A 13,643-nucleotide genomic window follows, 5' to 3' on the forward strand; every position below is an offset into this window, starting at 1 on the left:
CTTTCAGGGTGATGTGCCCATAGGCAATCTCTTTGGGCACTCTCATCCCTCTTGAAAAATGCCAAGATAGTCACCCTGGGAAACAAGCGAAAAAAAACAGGTCAACGCCAACAACATAAAAAGAAGAATACGGCACCTGGTATTCCAAGGCCGTCTCCCATACAAGTACTAACTAGGCCCAACCCTTCTTAGCCTCAGAGATCAGAAGAGATAGGGTGCTTTCAGGGTGATGCGGCTGTAAGCGATCTCTTTAGGCACTCTCAACCCTCTTGACAAATGCCAAGATGATCACTTTGGGAAACAAGCGAAAAAAACAGGTCAACACCAACAACATAAAAAGAAGCCTGCGGCATCTGGAAAACCCAGGTGGTCTCCCATCCAGGTACAAACCAGGCCCAACCCTGCTTAGCCTCTGAGACCAGACGAGATTGGGAACTTTCAGGGTGTTGTGCCCGTAGGCAATTTCTTTGTGCACTCTCAACCCTCTTGATAAATGCCAAGATGGTCACCTTGGGAAACAAGGAAAAAAAAACAGGTCAACGCCGACAACATAATGAGAAGTCTACGGCACCTGGTATTCCCAGGCTGTCTCCCATCCAGGTACTGACCAGGCCCATCGCTGCTTAGCCTCCAAGATCAGATAAGATTGGGCTCTTTCAGGTTGATTTGGCCGTAGGCACTCTCTTTGGGCACTCTGAAGCCTCTTGACAAAGGCAGAGATGGTCACCTTGGGAAACAAGCTAAAAAAAACAGGTCAAAGCCAACAACATAAAAAGAAGCCTACGGCACCCGGTATTCCCAGGCGATCTCCCAATCATGACACTAACCAGGCCAGATCCTTCTATGGCAGCTGGTCTTCCCAGGCAGTCTCCCATCCAGGTACTAACCAGGCCTGACGCTGCTTAGCCTCTGAAATCAGAGGAGATCGGGTGCTTTCAGGGTGATGTGGCCGTAAGCGTTCTCTTCAAGACACGCCCAACCCTCTTTTTTTTTTCAAATATATATTTTATTAGTTTTCAACAATGGGACAAGGGCCCGTTTAACATACAGCGGTAGCAAAAAAATGGAGGTCGCAGCCTCCAAGTCACTCATCTTGACAAGATATAAAATACAGTGCATATTCCAACAGCACAAGAAAGAGAATATAACCAGGGTCCATATGTCCCCGAGGTCCAGTTTGTTGGTATAGCCAAAATCTAAACAATATAGGCCGACATATCGCTACCAGAAAAGAATGAGAGAAGAAAGAAAGGTAAGTTACAGGGGAGAGGGGGGAGGATCGGAGAGAAGGGGGGCATGGAGGGACAATGGGAGGCGTGCGACTGAGATACCTGTCCATGGGGTTGGAACCTCCGTGTACTGCCTAGTGTCCATGTAATCACAACAGCTCAAGTCGCAAGCAGCGACTTTCCTTCATCTGAAAGTATGAACATATTCCAGAGAGACCAGGTTTTCCTGTAGGTGTCCTGTCTGTGTTGCGCTGTCAACACCAAGTCCTCCATTTTATTCATGTCTTCTACCCTCCTCAACCACATTGCTACGGTCGGAGGACAGTCTTGTTTCCAAAGTAGGGGGATACAGGATTTGGCAGCGTTAGTCAAGTGTCGCAGTATAGATCTCTTGTATCTTCGGGGGGGCAGGGTGGACACATGGAGTAGAAAGAACGCCGGGTCGTTGGGAATCAGCAGGTCCATAAAATTTTGAGACACCGTTCGCACTGCAGTCCAGAAAGGCGTCAACTTAGGGCAGGACCAAAACATGTGTAACATGGACCCCCTCTCTTCATGACATCGCCAGCAACTTGCTGACGTGTCTGGGAAAATGGCATGTAGGCGACTAGGTGTAAGATACCACCGGGTCATGATTTTATAATTGGTCTCTTGTATTTTAGTGCACAGTGACGTTTTAAGAGAATGGTCAATTATATTCTGTTTCTGGACTGCAGTAAAGGTGCATTGAAGCTCCGCCTCCCACTTGTCCAAGCACGCCAGGCTCGGCGGGTGGGCTGGTGTATTCAGTGTCGAGTACATTTTAGAGAGGACTCGAGAAACTGGTTCCGTGCCTGTGAGGAATTCCTCGTATGGGGTCAGCGGTCGTGTATAAGACTGGGGATTTGGGATGCTTTGAAGAAAATGGTGTATCTGTACTGCGTCCCAGAAGGAGAGCTGGAAGGAGCCCGCTGGGTCGGTTAGCTCCGTTAACAAGGGCCACCTATCTCGCCGCACAAATCGTGCAGCCGTTACACAATCTGACTCCCTCAGCGCCTGAAAGCGTGTAGGTGAGTTCCCGGGGGGGAACCGGTGGTTACCTAGAATCGGGGTCAAGGGAGAGGTTTTGGTAGTCAGGGAGTTTTGGAGTGTCGCCTGAAGACATTGCGTCAGAGTGTTCCCTATCAAGGGATGCGATTTTATCTCAGGGGGGAGGGAGCCACCACACCATAGCGCAGAATGCAGGGGAATGTTTACCTGCCGTTGTTCTATCTGTACCCATAATTTCAATTCTTGATGTCTCCCCCAGTCCACGATTCTGCCTAAGTGTATTGCTTGGTAGTATCTCCTAATATCGGGGAGTGCCAGTCCCCCATATCGTTTGGGCGCAGAAAGTTGGGCACGTGGTATGCACGGTTTCTTGTATGCCCAGACAAATTGGACAAACAGGGTCTGCACCTGTTTAAAATATGTGGGAGGTATTCTGATCGGGAGAGCCTGAAAGAGGTATAACAATTTGGGCAGCACACTCATTTTTTTCTTATGCCATGTGTCTAGCAGTGCCCTAATCTGTATCAACAAAGGGGGAAAGTTATAGTCATAGATGCGAGACAGGTCAGTTGGGATTTTCGTGCCCAGGTAAGTGAAGGCAGAGGACGTCCATCTAAATCGGAAGGTGGATTGTAACATCGAGAGAGTACGTGCCGGAATAGATATCCCCATTGCCTCAGATTTAATAAAGTTAATTCGAAGGTTAGAGAGTTTCCCGTAAGTCTCGAATGAACTAAGGAGGTTCAGAAGGGAAATTATTGGGTTAGTGATGGAGAAGAGCATATCATCCGCATAGGCTGACAGCTTACAGTGCAGTCGGCCAATTGCCACCCCTTGTATATCGGGGTTCATTCTGATCTTGGCTAAAAACGGTTCCAAGGACAGAGCGAAAAGGAGGGGGGACAATGGGCAACCCTGTCTCGTCCCATTGGTGATCTTAAAAGGTTCTGATAGTATACCGTTGGCCTTCACCTGGGCTGTAGGACTACTATATATACTAGCTATGCGGCTCAGCATCACCTCCCCCAGTCCGATATGTCGTAGTACTGTAAACATAAACGACCAGTTAACCCGGTCGAACGCCTTTTCGGCATCAGTGTTTAAAAATAGACACGGGGTCTTCTTTGATTTCACAATATGTAACAAATTAAGCACTTTGGTGGTACTATCCCTAGCTTCCCTCGACGGGACAAAACCCACCTGATCCAGATGGATAAGTTGCTGGAGATGCGATGCCAGCCGAGTAGCCAGTATTTTGGTGAATAGTTTGAGATCTACGTTCAGCAGCGAGATAGGTCTATAACTGCCACAGGACGCCGGGTCCTTCCCCTCCTTAGGGATCACGGAGATATGGGCACCCAGGGTAGCGGAGGCGAACGTTTCTCCCGACCCCATGGCATTAAAGACCGTGAGTAGTTGGGGGCCTAATACTGGGAATAGGGTTCTGTAGTATTGTAAGGTATAGCCGTCAGGACCCGGCGCTTTCCCGGGCTTAAGGGACTTCATGGCCGTTTGGAGTTCTGGTAAAGTTATGGGAGAGTCTAAGATCCTCTGCGTGTCAGGCGAGAGAGAGGGCATGTGAGAGGTCGCAACGTATTCCTCCATGTCTGATTGGGGCGCTGTCACCAGAGGCCGGGAAGGAAAGGGCAAGGGAAGAGAGGGGAAGGAAACAGAAGGTTAAAACAGATACCAGAAAGAAAAGGAAAAAACGTTAAAAGAAGAAAGAGAAAAAGAGTCAGGAAAATGGGACAAAGTCTAACACCTTGTCCCTTACACAGTATAATATTTGCATATGGCGCTTGGTAGCCGTGTGGCAGAACCCAGCGACATATACCAACCTATTTGGGGGAGAGGTAGGACAGGGCTCAAAAAGAGAGCGCCCAGCCACCCCTCCCCACCCGACACATCATAAAAATGAAAAAACATGTATCACTCCAAAAATATTGCAACAGGGATAACCCCCAACCCAGAAAAAAGGAGACAACAAATGCATAAAAACGGAAAAAAGTGAACGAAACAGGTGTTCCCATTCCCCACGGTATACGTCCCCCTCGTACCTGCTTTTCGGTAGACACCTGGCTCCAAACGTAGGAATTGCCGCAGCAAGAGGGCTGTTAATCCTGTATCTACCAGGCCATGTAGGAGACTGTCAACCCTCCCCAGATATACCCTGAGAGCCTGCCGATCGTTAGCCAGATCGGCTCCTAATACAGGACAAGTAGCCAGCCAAATGGTGCCCAACGGCCTGGTAGCCCGACCAGAGCCCCCAACTAAACACACACCTGCGACAGAGTCTTTCAATGCGTCCGTAATCCAGTGGATGCCCATGCCCCCAGAACCCCCATGGCATCAGGGCTCCATGCGCGCAGACATGTCAAACCCATTCCTCATCCGTCCAGGCTACCCGTCCGTATGTCCAGCCGAGGGGTTCACATGACTGCAACTCTCAGGGCCGTTGCCAATGGGGGGATTTCACGGCAGCCATCCCCACCCATCCAACGGTGGCAAAGGGTGTCCTCCCCGGTTAGGCGCTGGAGCGTGGAATGTTCCTGCCGTAACTGAGAAGGGATGTCCCACGGCAGACAGGCAGGGCAGAGTCAGCAAGACAAATACGTCAACCGAGGGGTGGGGGCGTAGCTCCTCACAGTTCCCCGGAGGGGGGGGGGGCTGATAAAATGCAGGTAGGATCATTCAACACCTCGGGGCGGGTAGCCCACCAAAAAGAGAAAAAAAAAAAAAAAAGGGGGGGGGGGTGGTGCCAGGGGACCATGAGGGAGCCAGGTGGCAGTCAAGGTGCAAAGGTAACTGGAAATGTAGGGGCAAAGATAAGAAACAAAAACTTAACTGAGCAGGTGAGTTCCGAACCTGGGGTTGGGATCATCCGATTACGGTCAAACGAGGTTGGGCGGTAGCACCCGGGAGCCAGATCAAGATTCACGGACATCCTCCTGAGAGACCGCTCTAGGTCGGCGACGACCTCTTTGTAATCCGGGAGGCACTGCAGCTCCTTGTCCAGACATACTCGGTTGTCCTTGCGGTCGTGGGAGGAAAGCCAGCCAGTCAGGCATCCTCACCGGCTCTGAACCAAGAAAGGTAAAGAGGGCAGGCAGGGATTCAGGTTTCCGCAAAGTAAACGATCTCTGATCTTTCTTAAATGTCACTGAAAGCGGATATCCCCAGCGGTAAGTTATATTTCTTCTGCGAGCAAGGTCAAGCAGCGGCCGCAGCATGGCTCGTCTTTGCAGGGTGGGGCGGGAAAGGTCCGGGAGGATCTTAATGGTCGGCCCCATCAAATTCCAGGTCCCCGGCGTTCCAGGCTTTGCGTAGGATCTGTTCCTTATGAGGATAGTGGTGGATCCTGCAGATAACATCTCGGGGCCGCAGGGGGTCCGTAGGTTTAGGGCCTAGCGCTCTGTGTATCCGGTCGATCTCCACCCGGTCCGGGAGATCGATGCCTTCTATAGCGCGGAAGATAGCAAGAGCGGTATCCTGCAAGTCTTCAGGGCCTGTAGCCTCAGGTAAGCCCCGGAGTCACAGGTTGTTCCTGCGACTCCTATCCTCCATTTCCTCCAAGTGGAGTTGTTGTGCCACCAGAGTCTCTGCGTGTGCCTCCTGGAGTCTATCCACCGCCGCTACACGTTGTTCAAAAGCAGCCAGAGAGGTCTCCCCCGCCTCCACCCTAGAATTAAGCGCCGATACGTCTGCCTTAACTGCCGCCATCTCTTTGCGGTGAGCCGCCTCCACAGTCCCTATCAGAGCGGTTATGTCCGCCTTCGTCGGCAACGCTTGGAGCAGCATACGCAGTTCAGCGTCCACTCTGCCTGTCGGCACGGCAGCCCGCCTCAGTTCGTCGTCCATGGGGTGGAGGTCCGGCGGAAATTCCCGATAGCCATCTGCTGGTGTATGCTCTGTATGCGAGAGTGGTGCTGGACCTGGGGACACGCTCTCCTCCTCCGTGCGAGTCGCCGCCATCTTGGCCTCCGGGGATAGAAATTGCTGGCGGTGAAATAACCGGCTAAGCTCTCCGGAGGTCGGGGTTTGAGGCGCCGATTTGAACAGTTTGTTGTTCCGCTTGGCTCCCTTCTTCTTAGCGAAGTGCATAGTGCTCTGTAAGGCACTGAAATGGTCGGGGTGGTCGAGAGGCGACCGGGCGCTCCAAAAAGAAAGTGCCCCCTACTCAGCCATCTCTAGTCCACCTGTCCGGTAGAACTGCAGGACCCTCGGCCGTGGTGGTAGGCCGGAACGGCCGCGGAGCACGATCCCGGGTGGGGGCCGCAGGAAACACCGGGGATCCGTAGGCCTTAGTAGGCCTCACTGGGCCGGAACCGGCCGCGGCCTCCCCGAGCGCCCCAGAGTCCAGGGAACGCCACCGGAGGGATCCTGGCAGGAGGGTGGACAACGTGGGGGGACCGATGGAGGTCTCTCACCTCTGCAGGCAGCAGGGCCAAGGCTTTTCCGGGAGGCCTCGGGGCAGAAAGATGGCGGCGGCCGGCGGACGGCAATGCGGCGGATCCGCGGAGTCAGCGGGCCGCCGAGCGCTGCAATATAGGCCTGGGACACCGCTGCGGGCTCCAACTAGCCGGCCGAGGTGGCTTGAGCAGGGATTGGGCACCGGATCGCGTGGATGGCTCCGCAGGTATCAGGAGCTTACAATCTAACATCTGTCGCCATTTGTGTCAGGCCACGCCCCCAAAAGAACACGCCCAACCCTCTTGACAAACGCCAAGATGGTCGCCTTGAGAAACAAGCAAAAAAACAGGTCAAAGCCAACAACATAAAAAGAAGCCTATGGCACCTGGTATTCCCAGGCGGTCTCCCATCCAGGTACTAACCAGGCCCAACACTGTTTAGCCTCCGAGATCAGACGAGATTGGGCGCTTTCAGGGTGATGGGGCCGTAGGTGATCTCTTCCGGCACTCTCAACCCTCTTGACAAACGCAAAGATGGTCACCTTGGGAAAAAAGTGAAAAAAAAAAACAGATCAAGGCCAACAACATAAAAAGAAGCCTACAGCACCTAGTATTCCCAGGTGGTCTCCAATCCAGGTACTAGCAAGGCCCAACCCTGTTTAGCCTCTGAGATCAGAGAAGATCGGGCGCTTTCAGGGTTATGTGCCCATAGGCAATCTCTTTGGGCACTCTCAACCCTCTTGACAAATGCCAAGATAGTCACCTTGAGATACAAGCGAAAAAAAAACAGGTCAATGTCAACAACATAAAAAGAAGAATACGGCACCTGGTATTCCAACGCCATCTCCCATCCAGGTACTAACTAGGCCCAACCCTTCTTAGCCTCAGAGAAGAGAAGAGATAGGGCTCTTTCAGGGTGATCCTGCTGTAAGCGATCTCTTTGGGCACTCTCAACCCTCTTGACAAATGCCAAGATGGTCACCTTGGGAAACAAGCGAAAAAAAAAATGAATCAATGCCAACAACATAAAAAGAAGCCTACAATAACTGGTATTCTCAGGTGGTCTCCCATCCAGGTGCTAACCAGGTGCTAACCAGGCCCGACTCTTCTTAGCCTCCAAGATCAGACGAGATTGGGTGCTTTCAGAGTGATGTGGCCATAGGCAATCTCTTCAGGCACTCTCAACCCTCTTGACAAACACCAAGATGGTCACTTTGGGAAACAAGCGAGAAAAAAAGCAGCTCAACGCCAACAATCTAAAAAGAAGTCTACAACACCTGGTATTCCCAGGCGGTCTCCCATCCAGGTACTAACAAGGCCTGACTCTTCTTAGCCTCCAACATCAAACGAGATTGGGTGCTTTCAGGCTGATGTGCCCGTAGTCAATCTCTTCAGGCACTTTCAACCCTCTTGACAAAGGCAAAGATGGTCACCTTGGGAAACAAGCAAAAAAATAAAAAATAAGTCGGAAGCTAGAGACAATACGGCTCGAGTCCTCCGTTTAATCCATGCAGCGCATGTACAGGGAAGGCCCTTGCTTATGTTGTCAACGGATGCGGAGAAGGCCTTTAACAGGGTGGCCTGGCACTTTTTGCAGGCCACCCTGGAACATATAGGTCTTGGCCCCAACATGATGAGCTGGGTAATGTCGCTTTACTCCACGCCGTCGGCAGCAGTACGGGTGACTGGAACCACTTATGTGTCACGTTCGGAATGACCCGAATATTACTGGCATATCCAAACCCTCGGCACACCACAAAATTGCGGCGTACGCTGACGATCTAATTTTTTTCGTCTCCAATCCACACATTTCCCTTCCCAATATACTCGCGGCTCTCCGGCGATACGGCAGCCTATCAAACTATAAAATCAATTGCGCCAAGTCGGCTGTATTGAATATATCGGTTCTACTGAGCTGAAAAATCTATACGTTACGTGGGCGTTGACATCGCAGCGGATTTGGCGCAATTGTACCCGCTTAATTTTGTCCCTCTCCTGAATAGACTGAAATCTGATTTGGGAAACTGGCATGCTTTAACACTGACCCGGTTCGGGCACTGTAATGCATTCAAAATGACAGCCCTCCCGCGGATCTTATACTTGTTCCAGACATTACCAATCCGGTTACCCCCAATTTTTTTCAGACAACTGCAGGTGCTGCTCTGGGACTTTATTTGGGCGCGCAAACTGCCCAGAGCCCGTTTGCAATTGCTTGCCAGACCAAAGGACAAAGGGGGTCTGGGTCTCCCAGATCTGAGACAATACTACAGAGCGACTCTGCTAGCGAGAGTCGTTGATTGGCATTGTAATGGCCCACACAAGCAGTGGGTGGAGATGGAGATTGAGGATGGATCCATTCCCCTATTGACCTCCCCGTGTTTCCTGTCCTCCCTACCAAAAGACCTCAGAGATCACCCCGTACTGGGAGCTACGTTGGCTGTTGTGCGGAGGTTGTTCCGCTGCACACACATTGCTCCCCTGCCATCACCAATGACTCCGGTTATAGGTAATCCAGACTTCCCACCGGGATTTACCAACAAGAAACTGCGACAGTTGACAGTGGTGGGGAAACTGTCACTTTCTTCTGGCCATACAAAGGGCCCCCTACACTCCTAGAGACCTGACGCCCTATGAATCCATCTGTCACAAAAGGGAACCTGTGCGACACACCCTCTCCCTCCTGTACAACCTATTGAGTAGTCAGGAGGAGGAGTCGACCCCACCATTTATCCACAAATGGGAGGGGGACTTAGGCATCACATTTACCCCACAACAGATAGGGAAGATCCTGACCTTAGTACATAAAGCTTCCATCGCAAACCAATATCAAGAATCAGGATACAAGATAGTCTCACACTGGTATAGAGTCCCATACCTTCCGAATAAAATGAATAGATCGATCCCAGATGTTTGTTGGAGGTGCAATTCAGATACGGGGACCATGGGACACATTTTCTGGGCATGCCCGGCCTTGAGGAACCTTTGGGTGGAGGTGACCGGGATGATAAAAACTCTCACAAATGTAGATATCGCAGACAACCCAGCAGCGTGCCTTCTACACTTGACCGAACAGCCTGTTCGAAAATACAAAAAAACCCTCACGATGCAACTCCTGAATGCCGCCCGGGCCTGCATTCCCACACTGTGGATGCAGCCTCAGCCCCCATCCAAGGTGCTGTGGTATTCCAAAGTCAATCATATTCTCCGGATGAAATTGACCGCCACCCTTCACAACACTGAAGAGGCATTTAGTGTTACATGGAGGCCCTGGAGGTATTTTACTGGTACTCGAGACTACATTCGGGTGGTGAGCAGTGCCCCTGTCCCAGAAAACGACTGAACATCTAACGCTTACCTACGTAGGCCATGTCTGCCCTGGGTGGCATTCCCCCCCCCCTCCCTTTTTGTCTTTATTTTTATTTTTTTCCCCGCCGCCATCCCCCCCTCCTCTCTCTCCGTCTTTGCACTCTCTTCTCCCCCCGTCCTCCCTTTTGACTATGCCTTGTCTCCTTACTAGCCTTTGGGACCCAGAAGAACCCCAGAGTTCTGGACACGACCGGCTCATATTTTACTCTGGTTCACATAGGTCATGATAAGCTGGCTCGCTGTGGTCCCAGTTGTTCTCCATGATTACATTTGTCCGAACGGAGCTGCACTAGTTATACTGTACTACATGTCGGAGGTGGGGTTTCTCTCTTTTCTGCATGAAACTGTAGGACTCCCCTCTGAGAACTCAGAGTTATTTGGCTGCCTATTTTTTGTTACCGTGTAATTGTGACCCTGGGTCATGCTGTATGGTTGACTGTTATATTTATGTTGTTCTACTTATACTTAATAAAAGAATTAAAAAAAATAAATAAAAATAAGTCAATGCCAACAACTTAAAATAAAAGCCAATGGCATCGAGAAATCCCAGGCGGTCTCCCATCCAGGTACTAACCAGGTCCCAACCCTGCTTAGCCTCTGAGATCAAATGAGATTTGGCTCTTTCAGGGTGATGCAGCCATAGTAGATTTTTTCAGGCACGCTCAACCCTCTTGACAAACGCCAAGATGGTCACCTTGGGAAACAAACAAAAAAAACAAGTCAACGCCAACAACATAAAAAGAAGCCTACAGCACCTAGTATTCCCAGGCGGTCTCCCATCCAGGTATTAACAAGGCACGACCCTTTCTAGCCACTGAGATCAGCGGAGATTTGGCGCTTTCAGGGTGATGTGCCCATAGGCAATCTCTTTGGGCACTCTCTTCCCTCTTGAAAAATGCAAAGATAGTCACCCTGGGAAACAAGCGGAAAAAAACAGGTCAACGCCAACAACATAAAAAGAAGAATACGGCACCTGGTATTCCAAGGCTGTCTCCCATTCAAGTACTAACTAGGCCCAACCCTTCTTAGCCTCTGAGATCAGAAGAGATAGGGTGTTTTCAGGGTGATGTGGCTGTAAGCGATCTCTTTAGGCACTTTCAACCCTCTTGACAAATGCCAAGATGATCACTTTGGGAAACAAGCGAAAAAAACAGGTCAACACCAACAACATAAAAAGAAGCCTGCGGCATCTGGAAAACCCAGACGGTCTCCCATCCAGGTACAAACCAGGCCCAACCATGCTTAGCCTCTGAGACCAGACGAGATTGGGCGCTTTCAGGGTGTTGTGTCCGTAGGCAATTTCTTTGTGCACTCTCAACCCTCTTGACACATGCCAAGATGGTCACCTTGGGAAACAAGGGAAAAAAAACAGGTCAACGCCGATAACATAATGAGAAGCCTACGGCACCTAGTATTCCCAGGCTGTCTCCCATCCAGGTTCTAACCAGGCCCATCGCTGCTTAGCCTCCGAGATCAGATGAGATTGGGCTCTTTCAGGGTGATTTGGCTGTAGGCACTCTCTTTGGGCACTCTGAAGCCTCTTGACAAAGGCCAAGATGATCACCTTGGGAAACAAGCTAAAAAAAACAGGTCAAAGCCAACAACATAAAAAGAAGCCTACGGCATCCAGTATTCCCAGGCGATCTCCCAATCAAGACACTAACCAGATCAGATCCTTCTATGGCACCTGGTCTTCCTAGGCAGTCTCCCATCCAAGTACTAACCAGGCCTGACACTGCTTAGCCTCTGAAATCAGACGAGATCGGGTGCTTTCAGGGTGATGTGGCCGTAAGCGTTCTCTTCAAGACACGCCCAACCCTCTTCAAAAACGCCAAGATGGTCACCTTGAGAAACAAACGAAAAAAACAGGTCAAAGCCAACAACATAAAAAGAAGCCTATGGGCTTACAGCGGACCTTAAAAGATGGGACCCACTAGCTCTGTCATGGTTCGGACGCTGTAATGTGTTGAAGATGAACGCGATGCCACGACTTCTGTATCTACTACAAGCCTTACCTATCAAAATACCCCAGACTTTCTTTCATGCGGTTCGCTCAATCTTTATCAAGTTCCTCTGGCGTGGCAAACATACGCGTATTGGTAGGGCAATGCTATTGCGACCGAAATTGCGGGGAGGTATTGGCTTCCCGGACCCTGCTCTATATTACACAGCGACGCACATGACACGGGTGGTTGACTGGTGCCGGCATGGGGAACTGACGCTATGGGTCAAGCTAGAGCAGGAGATGGCGCGGGTTCCACTGGCTGGTCTGCCTTGGGCGGGGAGGCCATTGGAGTCCTGTGTGACTACTCACCCGTTAATTGGCCCCTCGCTCGCCGAGATGGATCGTTTTTTTCACCTTTCCCACCTGACTAACTTCCCTTCTCCTATGACCCCAATTATTGGACATCCTAGATTCCCTCAGGGCCTGTCTGACCAGGCCATTACCAGGCAAGCCCTGAAAGGGCTTCTGAGAGCAGCCCTATTTCTTGGACCCACGGGCTGGATTCCCACGGGGACCATACTGCTAGAGCAAGTACCTGTTGCATTGGATAGCTGGAGAGCTAGACAGCTCATCCATTTCCTCGGATCACTACCTAACCATTCGTTCTTCTCTAGACAATTCCACCCCTTCGAGAAACTTTGCCTGGATGATGGCCCAATTCGTGGTTCCCTCTCTAGGTCCTACCAAATCCTGACAGACGCACAATCCTCCACGGATCCGCCCTTCCTAGCTAAATGGAAAAGGGACTTACAAACTACATTCTCCAAACCACAGAAGGACAGAATACTCTTTTTCGCCCATAAGTCGTCACTCTGCAGTAAATATCAGGAGATCTCATATAAGCTGATCACATGCTGGTATCGTACACTGGCGGTGTTGGCCAAAATATTCCCCGGTCAATCTGACCGCTGCTGGCGCTGTGAGCAACAGGCTGGCACCATTCTCCACATTTTCTGGGAATGCCCTAAATTACAAACATTCTGGCAGCCTGTCCTGAGACTCATCCACAAGTTCACAGACATTTCCTTAGCCAATGATCCCACAGCAGTTCTTCTCAATCTAACTCCTATGTCGAGAAAGCGTTATCATAAGTCCTTACTTAAACATCTCCTCAATGCAGCTAGGGCCTGCATTCCAAGTCAGTGGAAACAGCAACTGCTCCAAAGGTGACCCAGTGGTTCGCAAGGGTAAATGATATTGAACGAATGGAAGACCTGACTGCCACAATGAGGGATAAAACGGAGGAGCAGGGGAACAGATGGTTCTACTGGAACAGTTGTGCTTTTCGGAAGAATACCTCCGCGAGACATAGTAAGCTCATGGTGATCGTTGGAGATCGCTGTTCCAAGCGTTGGACAGCTGATGAGCTGGTAAACCGAGGGCGTCTCTTGCTCCCTGGGAGGGGACCCCACCCTATCCACTCTACCCACGACACCCCCTTACCCCTTCTTTTCCTTTTCTGCCATTTCCTTCCCCAATCTTCTCTTTCCCCTTCTCCCTCCTTTCAGTTCTACTATTTCCCTTCTTAACTCAAAAAAGGGAAAAGAAAATGGTATGTTCCGACCTCATTTGACTACTACACAATACTCTTCCCCTATCTATGGA

The 13,643-nt window shown here is 50.7% G+C and overlaps 5 pseudogenes; all 5 read right to left on the minus strand.

The window, feature by feature from the left end:
- Positions 1-559: 559 nt before the first annotated feature.
- On the minus strand, positions 560-678 carry LOC143949325 (5S ribosomal RNA; annotated as a pseudogene).
- A 6,363-nt stretch (positions 679-7,041) lies between these two features.
- Positions 7,042-7,160, minus strand: LOC143946871 (5S ribosomal RNA; annotated as a pseudogene).
- A 102-nt stretch (positions 7,161-7,262) lies between these two features.
- Positions 7,263-7,381, minus strand: LOC143950065 (5S ribosomal RNA; annotated as a pseudogene).
- A 4,048-nt stretch (positions 7,382-11,429) lies between these two features.
- On the minus strand, positions 11,430-11,548 carry LOC143950000 (5S ribosomal RNA; annotated as a pseudogene).
- A 160-nt stretch (positions 11,549-11,708) lies between these two features.
- On the minus strand, positions 11,709-11,827 carry LOC143949797 (5S ribosomal RNA; annotated as a pseudogene).
- Between the last annotated feature and the right edge of the window lie 1,816 nt (positions 11,828-13,643).

The sequence above is a fragment of the Lithobates pipiens genome, unplaced genomic scaffold (genome assembly GCF_037356315.1).
Source record: "Lithobates pipiens isolate NorthernLeopardFrog02 unplaced genomic scaffold, aLitPip1_a1.2 Scaffold_30, whole genome shotgun sequence".
NCBI lineage: Eukaryota > Metazoa > Chordata > Amphibia > Anura > Ranidae > Lithobates > Lithobates pipiens.